This window comes from Hylobates moloch, unplaced genomic scaffold, assembly GCF_009828535.3.
Source record: "Hylobates moloch isolate HMO894 unplaced genomic scaffold, HMol_V3 SCAFFOLD_18, whole genome shotgun sequence".
In the NCBI taxonomy this organism is placed as follows: domain Eukaryota; kingdom Metazoa; phylum Chordata; class Mammalia; order Primates; family Hylobatidae; genus Hylobates; species Hylobates moloch.
The window spans coordinates 69,629,917-69,642,381 of record NW_026652293.1 but is presented as its reverse complement, the minus strand read 5'-3'; the positions used below and the strand labels follow the sequence as shown (position 1 = coordinate 69,642,381).

Genomic DNA, 12,465 nt, shown 5'->3' with positions numbered 1-12,465 from the left:
AGCCACAGTGCCCACCCTGAAGCATTATTAATGAGATATTTTATATTCTTTTTGCCATGTTAGGTCTTTGAAATATGGTATGCATCTTACCCCTGCAGCACATCTTAACTCGGAGGGGCCAAATTTCAAGTGTTCAACAGCCACACGTGGCCAGTGGCTGCCATATCGGACAGCGAGGCGCTGAACAGTGCTTATTTCAAATGCAGAGCAGGACAGTGACCTCCTATGTGGTCCCCTTTGTCTTGTGAGGTTCGCCTCTGGCCTTGCTCACTCTCTCTACCTGTGTGGTCCACATTGCATATAGATTCAAATACCTGGCACGATCTTCCTTGCCTGCTCGAAAGAGGGGCCCATTCAAAGCAGGGCCCCTATCTGTATTCTCAACACCCACCACAAACCAGGCATTCCGTAGATGTTTGTCAAACAGTCAATCAACTAAAGACTCCAGGATAAAATCCAAATTCCTTAAAATGACAGTCAGGTTCAGCCTTTAACTCCTATAACAATCCTCTTCATAGTCCTCTACACTGGGTCCTTAGGTGTCTACTTCAGTGTGCAGTGGGGTGAAGATAGAAATAGGTCCTGAGGTAAATATGTGGCAGCTTCCTGGAGCATTAGTTATACTAACCGGTGAGTTTTTGTTTTTTGTTTTTTGTTTTTTTTTTAGATGGAGTCTCGCTCTGTCTCCCAGGCTGAAGTGCAGTGGCATGATCTCTGCTCGCTGCAACTTTTGCTTCCCAGGTTCAAGCGATTCTCCTGCCTCAGCCTCCTAAGTAGCAGGGATTACAGGTGCCTGCCACCACGCCTGGGTAATTTTTTATACTTTTAGGAGAGACAGGGTTTCGCAGTGTTGCCCAGGCTGGTCTCAAACTCCTGACTTCATGTGATCCACCCGCCTCAGCCTCCCGAAGTGCCGGGATTACAGGGGAGTATTTTTAAATATTTTCAGATTAAAATGCTCTGGCAAACACTAAAAGATTTTTTTTAAGACTAAATACTAGTTTCCAAACCCATTTTATGTGTGCAACAAGTAGCTTTATAACTGACATTCTACAAAACCTCCCACAGCTCTTTTTGGCATTCACTTCCCCCTTGATGGCTGGTGCACTAAAGAAAAAAACCTCTAATGGACCCTTGCTCTCCAGACCAGCCCATGTCTCCTTGTCTCTGCCCCTTTGCTGGGAGTATTTTCATCTGTCTCTCATCTTCTCTGCCCGTCCGCTCAACGCCTGGAAGCCGACCCTGATTAGTGGAAAGTGGAGTTTGCTAAACTCCAACTGATCTCAAAAGCTGCACAGGCCGGGTTCAGAGGCTCGTGCCTATAATCCCAGTGATGGCGGCGGTGGCCCCTCTGGAGCAGCCACTGTGGAGATGCCAGCTGCAGCGGGGGAGGCACATCCGGGGCTGCATGCCCCATGGAGCCAGAGAGCACGGGGAACAGGCAGGACCCCCCGCCCTACTGAGTTGGCAGAACGGGAACCCCATGCTCCAGGCACAGCTGCAGCAACCTGAATGTGGCTCCAGACCTGGGCATCCATTTGCTCTTGGGGGCCCAGCAAGCCCTCTTTTCCCAGCACGGTCAGCAGTGCCTGCTCCCTGGCCATTCCCCACCTCCAGTGCCTGCTCCAATTTCAGAGTAAAGTAGAAGCCGAGCCCAAGCACTGTCGCAACCTGGCCAGCTGTATCCACGCTCAAGGCGGCAATAACACACCAGCCCCATTGCCGCCTCATCCTCCTCTGAAACTTTGGGGGAGTTTCAAGCTCAGGAAGAAAGGCTGGAGCGGGTGGGGCTGAGAGCAGCTCGGCAGGCACCCCTCGGTGCGCACAGCCTGGGCATCTTGGACAGAATGTTGATGGCCACAGGGGGCAGACAGGTTCCTAGGCAGGAAGGGGCAGGTCCTTGGTGAAGCCCCACCTTCAAGCCAGGCATGACCTGAAGCCTGGGGGCCAGGGTGCCAGTTCCCAGTGGAATCTCTAACACAGAATAAGAGCTTATAGCGTTTTTTCCAGGCCTGCCATGGCCGACCATGGACCATCAGCATGCACTTCCTCCCCTTTGAGCCCATAAAATCCCTGGACTCGGCCGGGCAGGGTGGCTCATGCCTGTAATCTCAGCACTTTGAGAGGCCGAGGCGGGTGGATCACCTGCAGTCAGGAGTTTGAGACCAGCCTGGCCAACATAGTGAAACCTCGTCTCTACTAAAAATACAAAAATTAGCTGGGCATGGTGACAGGTACCTGTAATCCCAGCTACTCAGGAGGCTGAGGCAGGAGAATCGCTTGAACCCAGGAGGCAGAGGTTGCAGTGAGCCGAGATAGCGTCATTGCACTCCAGCCTGGGGGACAAGAGCAAGACTTCGTCTCAAAAAAAAACAAACAAACAAAAAACAAAACCCTGGACTCAGCTGGACTTGCACACTCCTCAGGAAGACGTGCCTGCAGAAGGGAGCTGCCCACTTCAGGTCTCATGAGAGCTGTTCTGTTACTCAGTGAAGCTCCTCTCCGACTAACTCACCCTCCAGTTGTCTGCGTACCTCATTCTTCCTGGACGCTGGACTAGAACTTGGGACCTGGCAGGACGGAAAGAGTTGTAACACAAACAGGCCGGAAACATGCCCCCCGCTCACCACATTGCAGGCAACAAGAAGAGAAGAGCAGTGGCCCTTGGGGCTCCCTGAGCCAGGGCTGTGACATGCTGTAACACCCTCCTTGGGGCTGTGCAGTTCCTGTTATCTCCGAGCTTTGGGGCACCATTGCATTCTCCTTGTCCAGATACCGGTGCCCACAGCAGAAGCCACTTGCAGTAGGTCTGATCCAGCCACAGCCTCACATGGAGCTGGCACCTGTGCCAGCACCTGGAGCAGCCCACACCCCCCCCAGCCAGCATGCCTGGCTACACACAGTGGCTGCACCCCACATTCGCTTGCTCACACAACCCTGGCCTCTCTGCACCTGGCTCGCCCTTGGCAGGCGTGCTATCCGGGACAGTAGTGTAAACCAAGCACAGCCTGCCGGGCCACTTGGGCGAAATGAGCCCAGTAGGAGCGAGCAAAACCCAAGCAGAGGCACCACCAGCCACAGAGGTTCCAGCTGGTAAAGCAACGCCCTAAGGATCCTGTGACACCAGCACTTTGGGAGGCTGAGGCAGAAGAACTGCCTGAAACCAGGAGTACAAGACCTTTATTCTCCTAAATGTTTGTTTTCTATTGTTCGTCATATTATAAAACTGGTCCAATTAAGCTGTTGGAGGATGGTTTGATATACTTATTCAAAAATTAGCTGGGCCCAGTGGCATGCACCTATAGGCCCAGCTGCTCAGGAGGCTGAGGCAAGGGGATCCCGCTGCCAATTTTGCTTCAAGTCAGCCTGCAAGAAAAAATCATAAAAAATAGAAAGGTAAAAAGTTAAACACAGTCCAGACATGGTGGCTTACACCTATAGTCCCAGCACTTTGAGAGGCCAAGGTGGGAGGATCACTTGAGCCTGGGAGGTCAAGGCTGCAGTGAGCCATGATCGTGCCACTGCACTCCAACCTGGGCAACACAGTAAGATTGTGTCTCAAAAACAAAAAAAAATTTAAAACACCAACAGGTATGTCAAACCATCCTCCAATAGCTTAACTGGACCAGTTTATAATGAGCAATGGAAAACAATTAAAAATTTAAGAGAATAAAGGAAAATGTTTAGTAACATCATGCCATACTCCACGTGCATTTCATTTCAAACATTAAGTTTTCAGGAAAAAATTTCTAATAAAATGCAATTGTTAGGGAAAAACAGTATTAACGTGAAAACCAATAAAGTAAAATCTATTCTTTAAATAGCCTAATAAAAATAAGCTGAAGTGAGTAGCTTTGAAAATAAAGCGTAATTTAAAAAACCAAAACTCTTGCCTGACACCATTTTTTTAAAATGGACTTTTCCAGAATATTGAAGGAAATTCCTCACTCCTAATAATTCAGTACTTCACTAAGGTTTTAAAAAATTATGAAAGGCAACAGCATTAACTGATAAAAAAAATCATCAAGCATTTTCCTTGGGAAATATTTCTCTCTTAAGTTAAATGCTATATAAACATTCCTGATTTTTATGAACTACTTTTAGTCATCTGGATGACAGGCATTAATAATTAAGTCCAGTACAAAAGTTCTCTCTCTGTACTCACTGCATAAGCAATAAATGTCCAACTTGCTGTGCCCTGTTTTGAAATGTATTTGCTTATACTAGATATAAATAATATTAAAATTAAATTCCTAAAGAAGTCCATTTATGTTCCTATATTAAGTACATATTTCAAAATTACCTTTTGAAAATTGCTCTCTTTAAGTTCTGTTGCTAAACCTCTGAGTGGTTAATCTTTCCCACTTTCTGTTATCACAAAATACAGCCGGATTATCAGTAAACAACATATAAATGGGATAAGCTGCATGGATATTTCTAGGGCCTGGACCAGAAAATTCATTATTCATTCACCAGCACTCTTCCAGAACAACTGATGAAAAGCAGAATTTAACGTCATTCTTTAAACAATTCACAGTTCAAGAGATCATAATGTCCTAATAAGCTATTTTCCTCCACCCATCATTAAACTTTTTTTACATTGATAACTTCTTTTCTGAAAAAGGGAATTCTACTAGAGTTGCTGCAATTATGCGAAATACTTAAGAGATACAGGAGATTTTTGCCCCAGTGCAATGTTTCCATTATATGTATTTTTTTTCTCAACTGGCTCACCTAGGAGCAGGTTGGAAGAAAAATGTCAGTTAAAGGCCACAGTACAGGGAGATCTAAAAACAGTAAAGGCAAGTTCATTTTATTCACAGAAAGCCAGAAAATGGAGTCAGCAGAACCACTTAAAGCTCAAAGTAAAAATAAATGATGGTGAAGAAGAATTAATTTACATATTTGCTTCAATCATAACACAGTAAAGACTTTTTTAAGGAAATTCTCATAACCAACCCATTTTTGCAAAAGTCAAGGCAAATGTAATAAGAAGAAGAACACAGGGTAGATGAGACTAAATTAACACATGGGAAGTGTTTTTTAAAAGCCCCTAAGAATCGAGAATATTCATCCACCAGTGAAAATGTGAAACTACAGACTGAAGTAAAGAATGTATTTACACAAATGGCCACATTGCTAAGGACAATTTACCAATCTTATCAGAATAGAGGCTTCGACAGCACATGGGCAATGTAACAATGTCAACTGTTCTTGAGCCATGCCAAGAACATAAGAACATTTATTTCATCACCTATTAAACTAATATTTTTGCTGAGGCATAAATTTTGCCTATTTATAGGTATCTCATTTATATGTTGTTTATTGATAATCTGGCTGTATTTTGATAACCCCACCAATGTCCTAGTCTCTGCATGTCAGTGTGACTTTATTATAATCACCATACTGTATATACTTATTTTCAAGAAGTGCTTTTTTAAAAAACAACGAAATGTTTTGTTTCTTTGAGGAAAATGGGCCCCAGGAAGCCAAGTACTAGTGCTGTCTATTGTCTGAGATTGACATGATGAGAAAGTGAAAGAGTCTAAAAATAGGTACAGTTCTTAGCAAAAAAAAAAAGTTCTGGATAAATCAAAGTACGCAACGTTGAATCTGCTAGTGATTTAAGTGTAGCGCATGATTAATTATACCACAAACTGTATAGTACAATGCAATGGAGATTTACTACCATCAAAGAGAAATGATGTGAAATTGACATGTCTGCAGGTTTAAAAACTCAGCTAAAGGAAATAGGATGCAATAATTAAAACACAGGATGTTAACAGAAAAGAGTTTAGTCAGGAAGAACTCTTCCACAATGTTACAGTAAGCCAAATCAAAAACACCTGCTACAGTGTTCACGCATTGGAAGACAAAATAATGAAGATGCCAATTCAACCCAAATTGATACACAAGTTTGCTGCAATGCTTATTGAAACCCCAGTGAAATTTTTTGTAGATATAGACAAGAATATTTTAAAATTTATATAGAAAGACAAAGGAAATGGTAAAACAATTTTGAAAAAGAGGAATTAAATGAGAGAAAACATGCTACCTGGCATATATAGCTGCAGTAATCAACAATGTATGGTATTGGTGGACAGCTAGACACATAGACGAATGAAGCGGAATACAGAATACAGAAATAGGCATGCACAAGTATGAACAAATAATTTTGTACAAAAGCAATTCAACGGAGGAATGGTAATCTTTTCAACAAACGCTGCTGGAATAATTGGAGACAGGAAAAAAAATAGAATCTCTACCTAGTCTCATACCTTATTCAAAAATTAACTCAAAATCAGATCATCGATGAGAAACATAAAACTATAAAACATTTAGAAGAAAGCATAAGAGAAAATATTCAAGACCAAGAGCTTGGCAAAGAGTTCTTAGGCATGGGGCCAAAAAAAGCACAATCCATAAAAGAAAAATACCAATAAATTTTACTTCATCAAAATTAAAAACTTCTGCTTTTTTGAAAGACTCTGTTGGGAGGGAAAAAATGATGAGCTACAAACCAGGAGAAAACATTTGCAAACCATATATCTGATAAAAGACCCATATCTAAAACTGATAAAGAATTTTCGAAATTCAACATTTTTTATAAAGTCCATTTAGAAGATAGGCAAACGACATGAAGAGGTATTTGACTTAAAAGAAGGACACAGATGCTGAGTGCAGTGGCTCATGCCTGTAATCCCAACACTTTGGGAGGCCGAGGCAGGCGGATCACGAGGTCAGGAGATCGAGACCATCCTGGCTAACACAGTGAAACCCTGTCTGTACTAAAAATACAAACAATTAGCGGGGCGTGGTGGCGGGCGCCTATAGTCCCAGCTACTCAGGAGGCTGAGGCAGGAGAATGGCATGAACCCGGGAGGTGGAGCTTGCGGTGAGCCAAGATCGCACCACTGCACTGCAGCCTGGGAGATAGAGTGAGACTCCGTCTCGATAAAAAAGAAAAGAAAAGAAAAGAAAAGAAAAGAAAAGAAAAGAAAAGAAAAGAAAAGAAAAGAAAAGAAAAAAAGAAAGAAAGAAAGAAAGAAAGACAGACAGACAGACACAGGTGGCAAATAAGCACACGAAAGATGTTTAACACCACTAACCATTAGGGAAAAGCAAATTAATACCATGATTAGATATCACTACACACCTAGCAGAACAGCTAAAATTTAAAAACAGTTACAATACCAAATGCTGACAAGGGTGTGGAAAAACTGGATCTCCCAAACATTGCTGATGGGAATCTAAAACTGCAGCCACCCTGGAAAATACTGCAATTCTTTAAAAACTAAACATAGCTTACAACCAACCAAAGATACCTTACAACCAACTAAACATATTCCTGGGCATTTATCCCAAAGAAACAAAACTGATTTCTGCATAAATGCCTGTATAAGATTATTCATAGCCATTTTCATTATAATAGCCAAAAACTGAAAACGACCAAAATGTCTCGCAAAAGAATGTAAAAGAGACATGAGAAAAGGCATTTTGCAAGACCTTTTGTAAATGGCCAAACAAAATGTGGTATGTCCATAGCATGAAAAGGGCATTTTGCTGAATGAAAAATGCCAGTCTCAAAGGTCACCTATTAAAAAAAAAAAAAAGTCACCTATTGTATCATTCAATTTATATTACTGATACGGTTTGGATCTGTGCCCCCATCCAAATCTCATGTCAAATTGTAATCCCCGATGTTGGAGGTGGGGTCTGGTTGGGGGTGACTGGAGCATGGGTGGGGATTTCCCCCTCGGTGCTACTCTGGTGATAGTGAGCGAGTGCTCTTGAAATCTGGTTGTTTAAAAGTGTGCAGCATGTTCCCCCCACATCCTCCTGCTCCAGCCATGTAAGATGTGCCTTCTTCCCTTCACCTTCCACCATGATTGAAAGTTTCCTGAGACCTCCCCAGAAACTGTCATGTTTCCTGTATAGCCTGTGGAACCATGAGCCAATTAAACCTCTTTTCTTTACAAATTACCCAGTCTCTGGTATTTCTTTATAGCAGTGCAAGAAGGGACTAATACAATTACATTGTCAAAATGACAAAATTACAGAGATGGAGAACAAAACAGTGGCTCCCATGGGCTAGGGATGGTGGCAGTGAGGAGGAAGTGTGTGACTATAAAAGGATAGCAGGCCGGGCACGGTGGCTCATGCCTGTAATCCCAGCACTTTGGGAGACTGACACGGGTGGATCACAATGTCAGGAGTTTGAGACCAGCCTGGCCAACATAGTGAAACCCCGTCTCTACTAAAAAAAAAAAAAAAATTAGCCAGGCATGGTGGTAGGTGCCTCTAATCCCAGCTACTCAGGAGGCTGAGGCAGGAGAATGGCTTGAACCCGGGAGGCGGAGGCTGAGGTGAGCCAAGATCATACCATTGCACTCCAGCCTGGGTGACAACGTGAGACCCTCTCAAAAAAAAAAAAAAAAAAAAAAGGATAGCACATGAGAGCGCTCTGTGAGGATGGAACAGTTCTGTATCTTGATTGCAGTGGTCATTACATGAATCTATGGGTGATAAAATTGCATAAAACTATATACGTGCTTTATACCAATGCTAACTTTCTGCTTTTAATATTGTACTATATTATGTAAAATATAACCAATGAGAAAACTGACTGGAGAGTATCAGCTTTCTGTGACTCTATCATTATTTCAACCTGAAAAGTTTCTTAAGAACAAGTTAAAACAAAACATACAATACGATTTTATGTACGACCAAAAGTTAGTTTCTCATGGGGGACTTCAGTTCCATGTTATGATAGAGAAGCTGGTACTGAACTAAACTTTCACTGAGTATAACTATAAAAACTAGTTTAAATAGAAGGTTATTTGAAGTCACTGAAGAGCAACCAAATCATAGGATGTGATGGGCTTGCATGCAATATACTGAATTGAGATTTCACAATCAAGACAGGACCTAGTAAAAAAAAAAAAAGAAGACACGATCTAGTTAAAAAAAAAAAAAAAAAAAAAAAAAACTGCAGGTATTCACATGAGACCTCAGAAGAGTTATATCTACTAGGAAGGGCAATATGGAGACAAATAAGCCTCAATTAGATGACAATGATGTGCCCATACGCTACCTACCTACCAGAATAAAATTAATGTTTTGTGGAAGAAGATAACATCATCTAGAACCTCTATATCTTTTCTTACATTATGTCCAATAAATTTAAAAATACCATTTTTGCCAGAAAATAAGACCAAATGTCTGAAAACCAAGAGGAAGAAAAGGAAAGAGAAACAAACGTAAATGTGATACATGTATTATACTTATTTATTACAATAATAAATATCTTTGAAAATAGATGAAGAGGAAGAATGTTACAACAGAATTTGAATCTGGAAAAAGAACCAAAGGTAAATCCAATTACTAAAAAATAAAATAGTTCAAACTTTAAGAATTCAATAGAGGGACTTACCAGCTGACTGGACAAAGCAAAAAGAGATTTGTGAACTGGTAGAAAGGTCAGTGGGAAATACTCAGATTGAAGTACAAAGAGAAAAATAAAAGGAATGAAAATACAGAAAAGAATGTAAAAGAGACATACGAAAAAGGAGCAAAAGATCTATCATCGGAATCCCAAAAAGAAGGGAGAGAGAGAATGAGGCAGAAGCAATGTTTGAAGAAATACTGGCCAAGCATTTTTCAAAATGAATGCAAAATACCAAGCCACAGATTGAAGATACTCCACAAACCTCAAGCAGGATAAACAGAATGAAAATACCACCTTTCAAGGAAAACAGTGAGACTTACAGCTGACCTTCCAAAGAGAAATAATGGAAACCAGAATTGCTGGGGGTGGGGTCGGGGGTGGATCACCAACAACTGCCAATTCCATATGCAAACAAGGAGAAACACAGATGTTTTTAAACAAAAACTGAGAGAATATTTTGTCAGTAAACCCATCGTAAAAGAAATCTCAAGGTAGTTCTTCAGACAGCAGCAAAATGATCGCAAATGAGAGCATGGCAAGCAGGACGACGGAAAGGCACTAGACAGTGTAACATACAAGTAAATCTACGTGAATTCTGACTGTTAAAGAACAATAATAATGTCTTAAGGAGTTGAAGAGAGCGAGAGAGAGAGAGAGAGAGAGAGTGTGTGTGTGTGTGTGTGTGTGTGTGTGTGTGTGTGTGTAGAATTAAAATATATAGCCAAAACAGCACAAAAACAGAGGATAAATTTAAAGTAGTATATAAAGAGACTCACATTTCCAGAAAAATATAAAAGTATTCATTTAAGGTAGATACTAATAAATTAAAGATGTTATAAACTCTAGTGTAAACACTGAAGGAGTAATAAAAGAATGAATAACTCACGAGCTAACAGAAGCTTGTTAATAAATATTTGATTAATCTAAAGAAAGGCAAAAAATGAAAAAATAAAGAAATAAAATAAATATCATAGTTCAAACTGCTATAACAAAGTCCCACAGACCTGGTGGCTTATAAACAACAGGAATTTACTTCTCACCACTCTGGAGGCTGGGAAGTGTGAGATTAGAGAGCCAGCATGGCTGGGTTCTGGTGAAGGCCCTCTTCTGGATTGCAGACTGCCTGCTGTTTTCTCATTGTGTCCTCACATGGTAGGGCAAGAGAGCTCTCTCATCTCTCTTATAAGGGCATTAACTGCACTCATGAAGCCTTTACCCTCATGACCTAATCATCTACCATCTCCCAATACTATCACATTCGGGGTTAAGATTTCAACATAAGAATTCTGGGGACAGGCACAAACAGTCCGTTGCACTAACAGGAAAAAAAAACAGTAAAATCATAATTCTAAACTCATATTTTTAAACTGCATATGCACAGGGTAAGACTCCCAATGCAAGGCAGAATTCAGCTGCCAAACACAACAAAAACAAAACAAAACAGCTTAGTAAACCACAGCAAGCATCATAAAATCTTTGATGAAATTCTGTAAGTTTTCCCTGAAACTGAGGGAAAGGATCAAAGATCTGCTATCATGTCTTCTAGTCAGCATTTACAAAGATCCTGGGAAGTATAATGAGGCAATAACAAGAAATGAAAACTGAAAAGCAAGAAATAAAATGGTCAGTATGTACAGATTACATGACTGGGTACATAGAAAATCCAAAAGAATCTATAAACTATTAGAATTAATAAGTGAACTTAGCAAAGTTACTAGACACAAGGTCAAATGTAAAGTCAATTATATTTTTACGATCTAAGAAACAATTTTTAAAAGATATCATTTGCATTGACATCAGTAAACATCAAATACCTAGAAATAAATCTGATCCCCAAAATGTGCAAAGTCTCTCATAGAAAACTAAGTGCAAATACTGAGAGAAATTTTAAAATATCTAAATATATAAAGGAAAGATATACTATGTTCATAGATTGGCAGTCTTAATATTGAAAAGATGAATTCTTCTCAAACAGATCTACAGATTTGATGCTATTTCATTAAAAATTCCAGCAGCTCGTCTTGTGGAGATTTATAAGCTAATTCTAAAATTTAAACTGGAATGAAAGGAGCCAAGAATACAAAGATAATTTTGAAGAATTAGAACAAAGTTAGACGATGAACACCAACATATAACAAGACAACAAAAATCTGGAGTTAATTTAAAAGTTATAAATTTGGAACAAGAAAAGACAAATAGACCAATGAAATAGAATAGAGAGTCAAGTAATAGATATCCATGCTTACAGTCACCTGATTTACTACCCAGGTACCACTGCAGTGCAGTGATGAAAAGGTGACCTTTTAAATAACTAGTGCTGGATCCACTGGACACCCGTAGGTGGAGGGACTAATCTCTACCTCAAACTATAAACAAAATATCAATTCTAAGATCACAGGCCTAAATATCAGCGTTAAAATAGTAAAGGCTGTAGAAGATAACATGAGAGAACAGCCTTTGGGTAGGCAAAGAAGATACAAAAAAACACAAACCATAAATAAAAAAAAAACTGATAATCTGGACTTCATTAAAGTGAAAAACTGCTATGCAACACTAACAACATCAGCAATAGAGGGGAAAAAGCAACAGTGTTGGAAAAGATATTTGCAATAGACATATCTAACAAAAGATTCCTATTCATAACATACAAAATACTCTCCAAAAGTTAATGTTTAAAAAAGACAATTCTGGTCAGACACCATGGCTCACACTTGTAATCCTACCACTTTGGAAGGATCACTTGAAGCCAGGAGATGGAGACCAGCCTGGGCAACATGGTAAGACCCCATCTCTCCAAAAAATTAAATTAGCTGGCATGGTTGTACACTTGTAGTCTTAGCTACTTGTGAGGCTGAGGCAGAAAGAGCCCTTGAGCCCGGTAGTTCAAGGCTGCAGCAAGCTATGACTGTGCCACTGCCCTCCGGCCTGGGCAACAGAGTGAGACTCTGTCTAGAGAGATGACTAGATAGATAGATAGATAGATAGATAGATAGATAGATAGATAGATAGATAGATAG

General features: G+C 40.4%; 1 protein-coding gene across 1 annotated transcript in view; it reads right to left on the bottom strand.

Annotated features, from left to right (window-relative positions):
* Positions 1-12,465, bottom strand: part of RYR2 (ryanodine receptor 2) — a 799,701-nt gene that overhangs the window by 768,064 nt on the left and 19,172 nt on the right. The window lies entirely within an intron of this gene.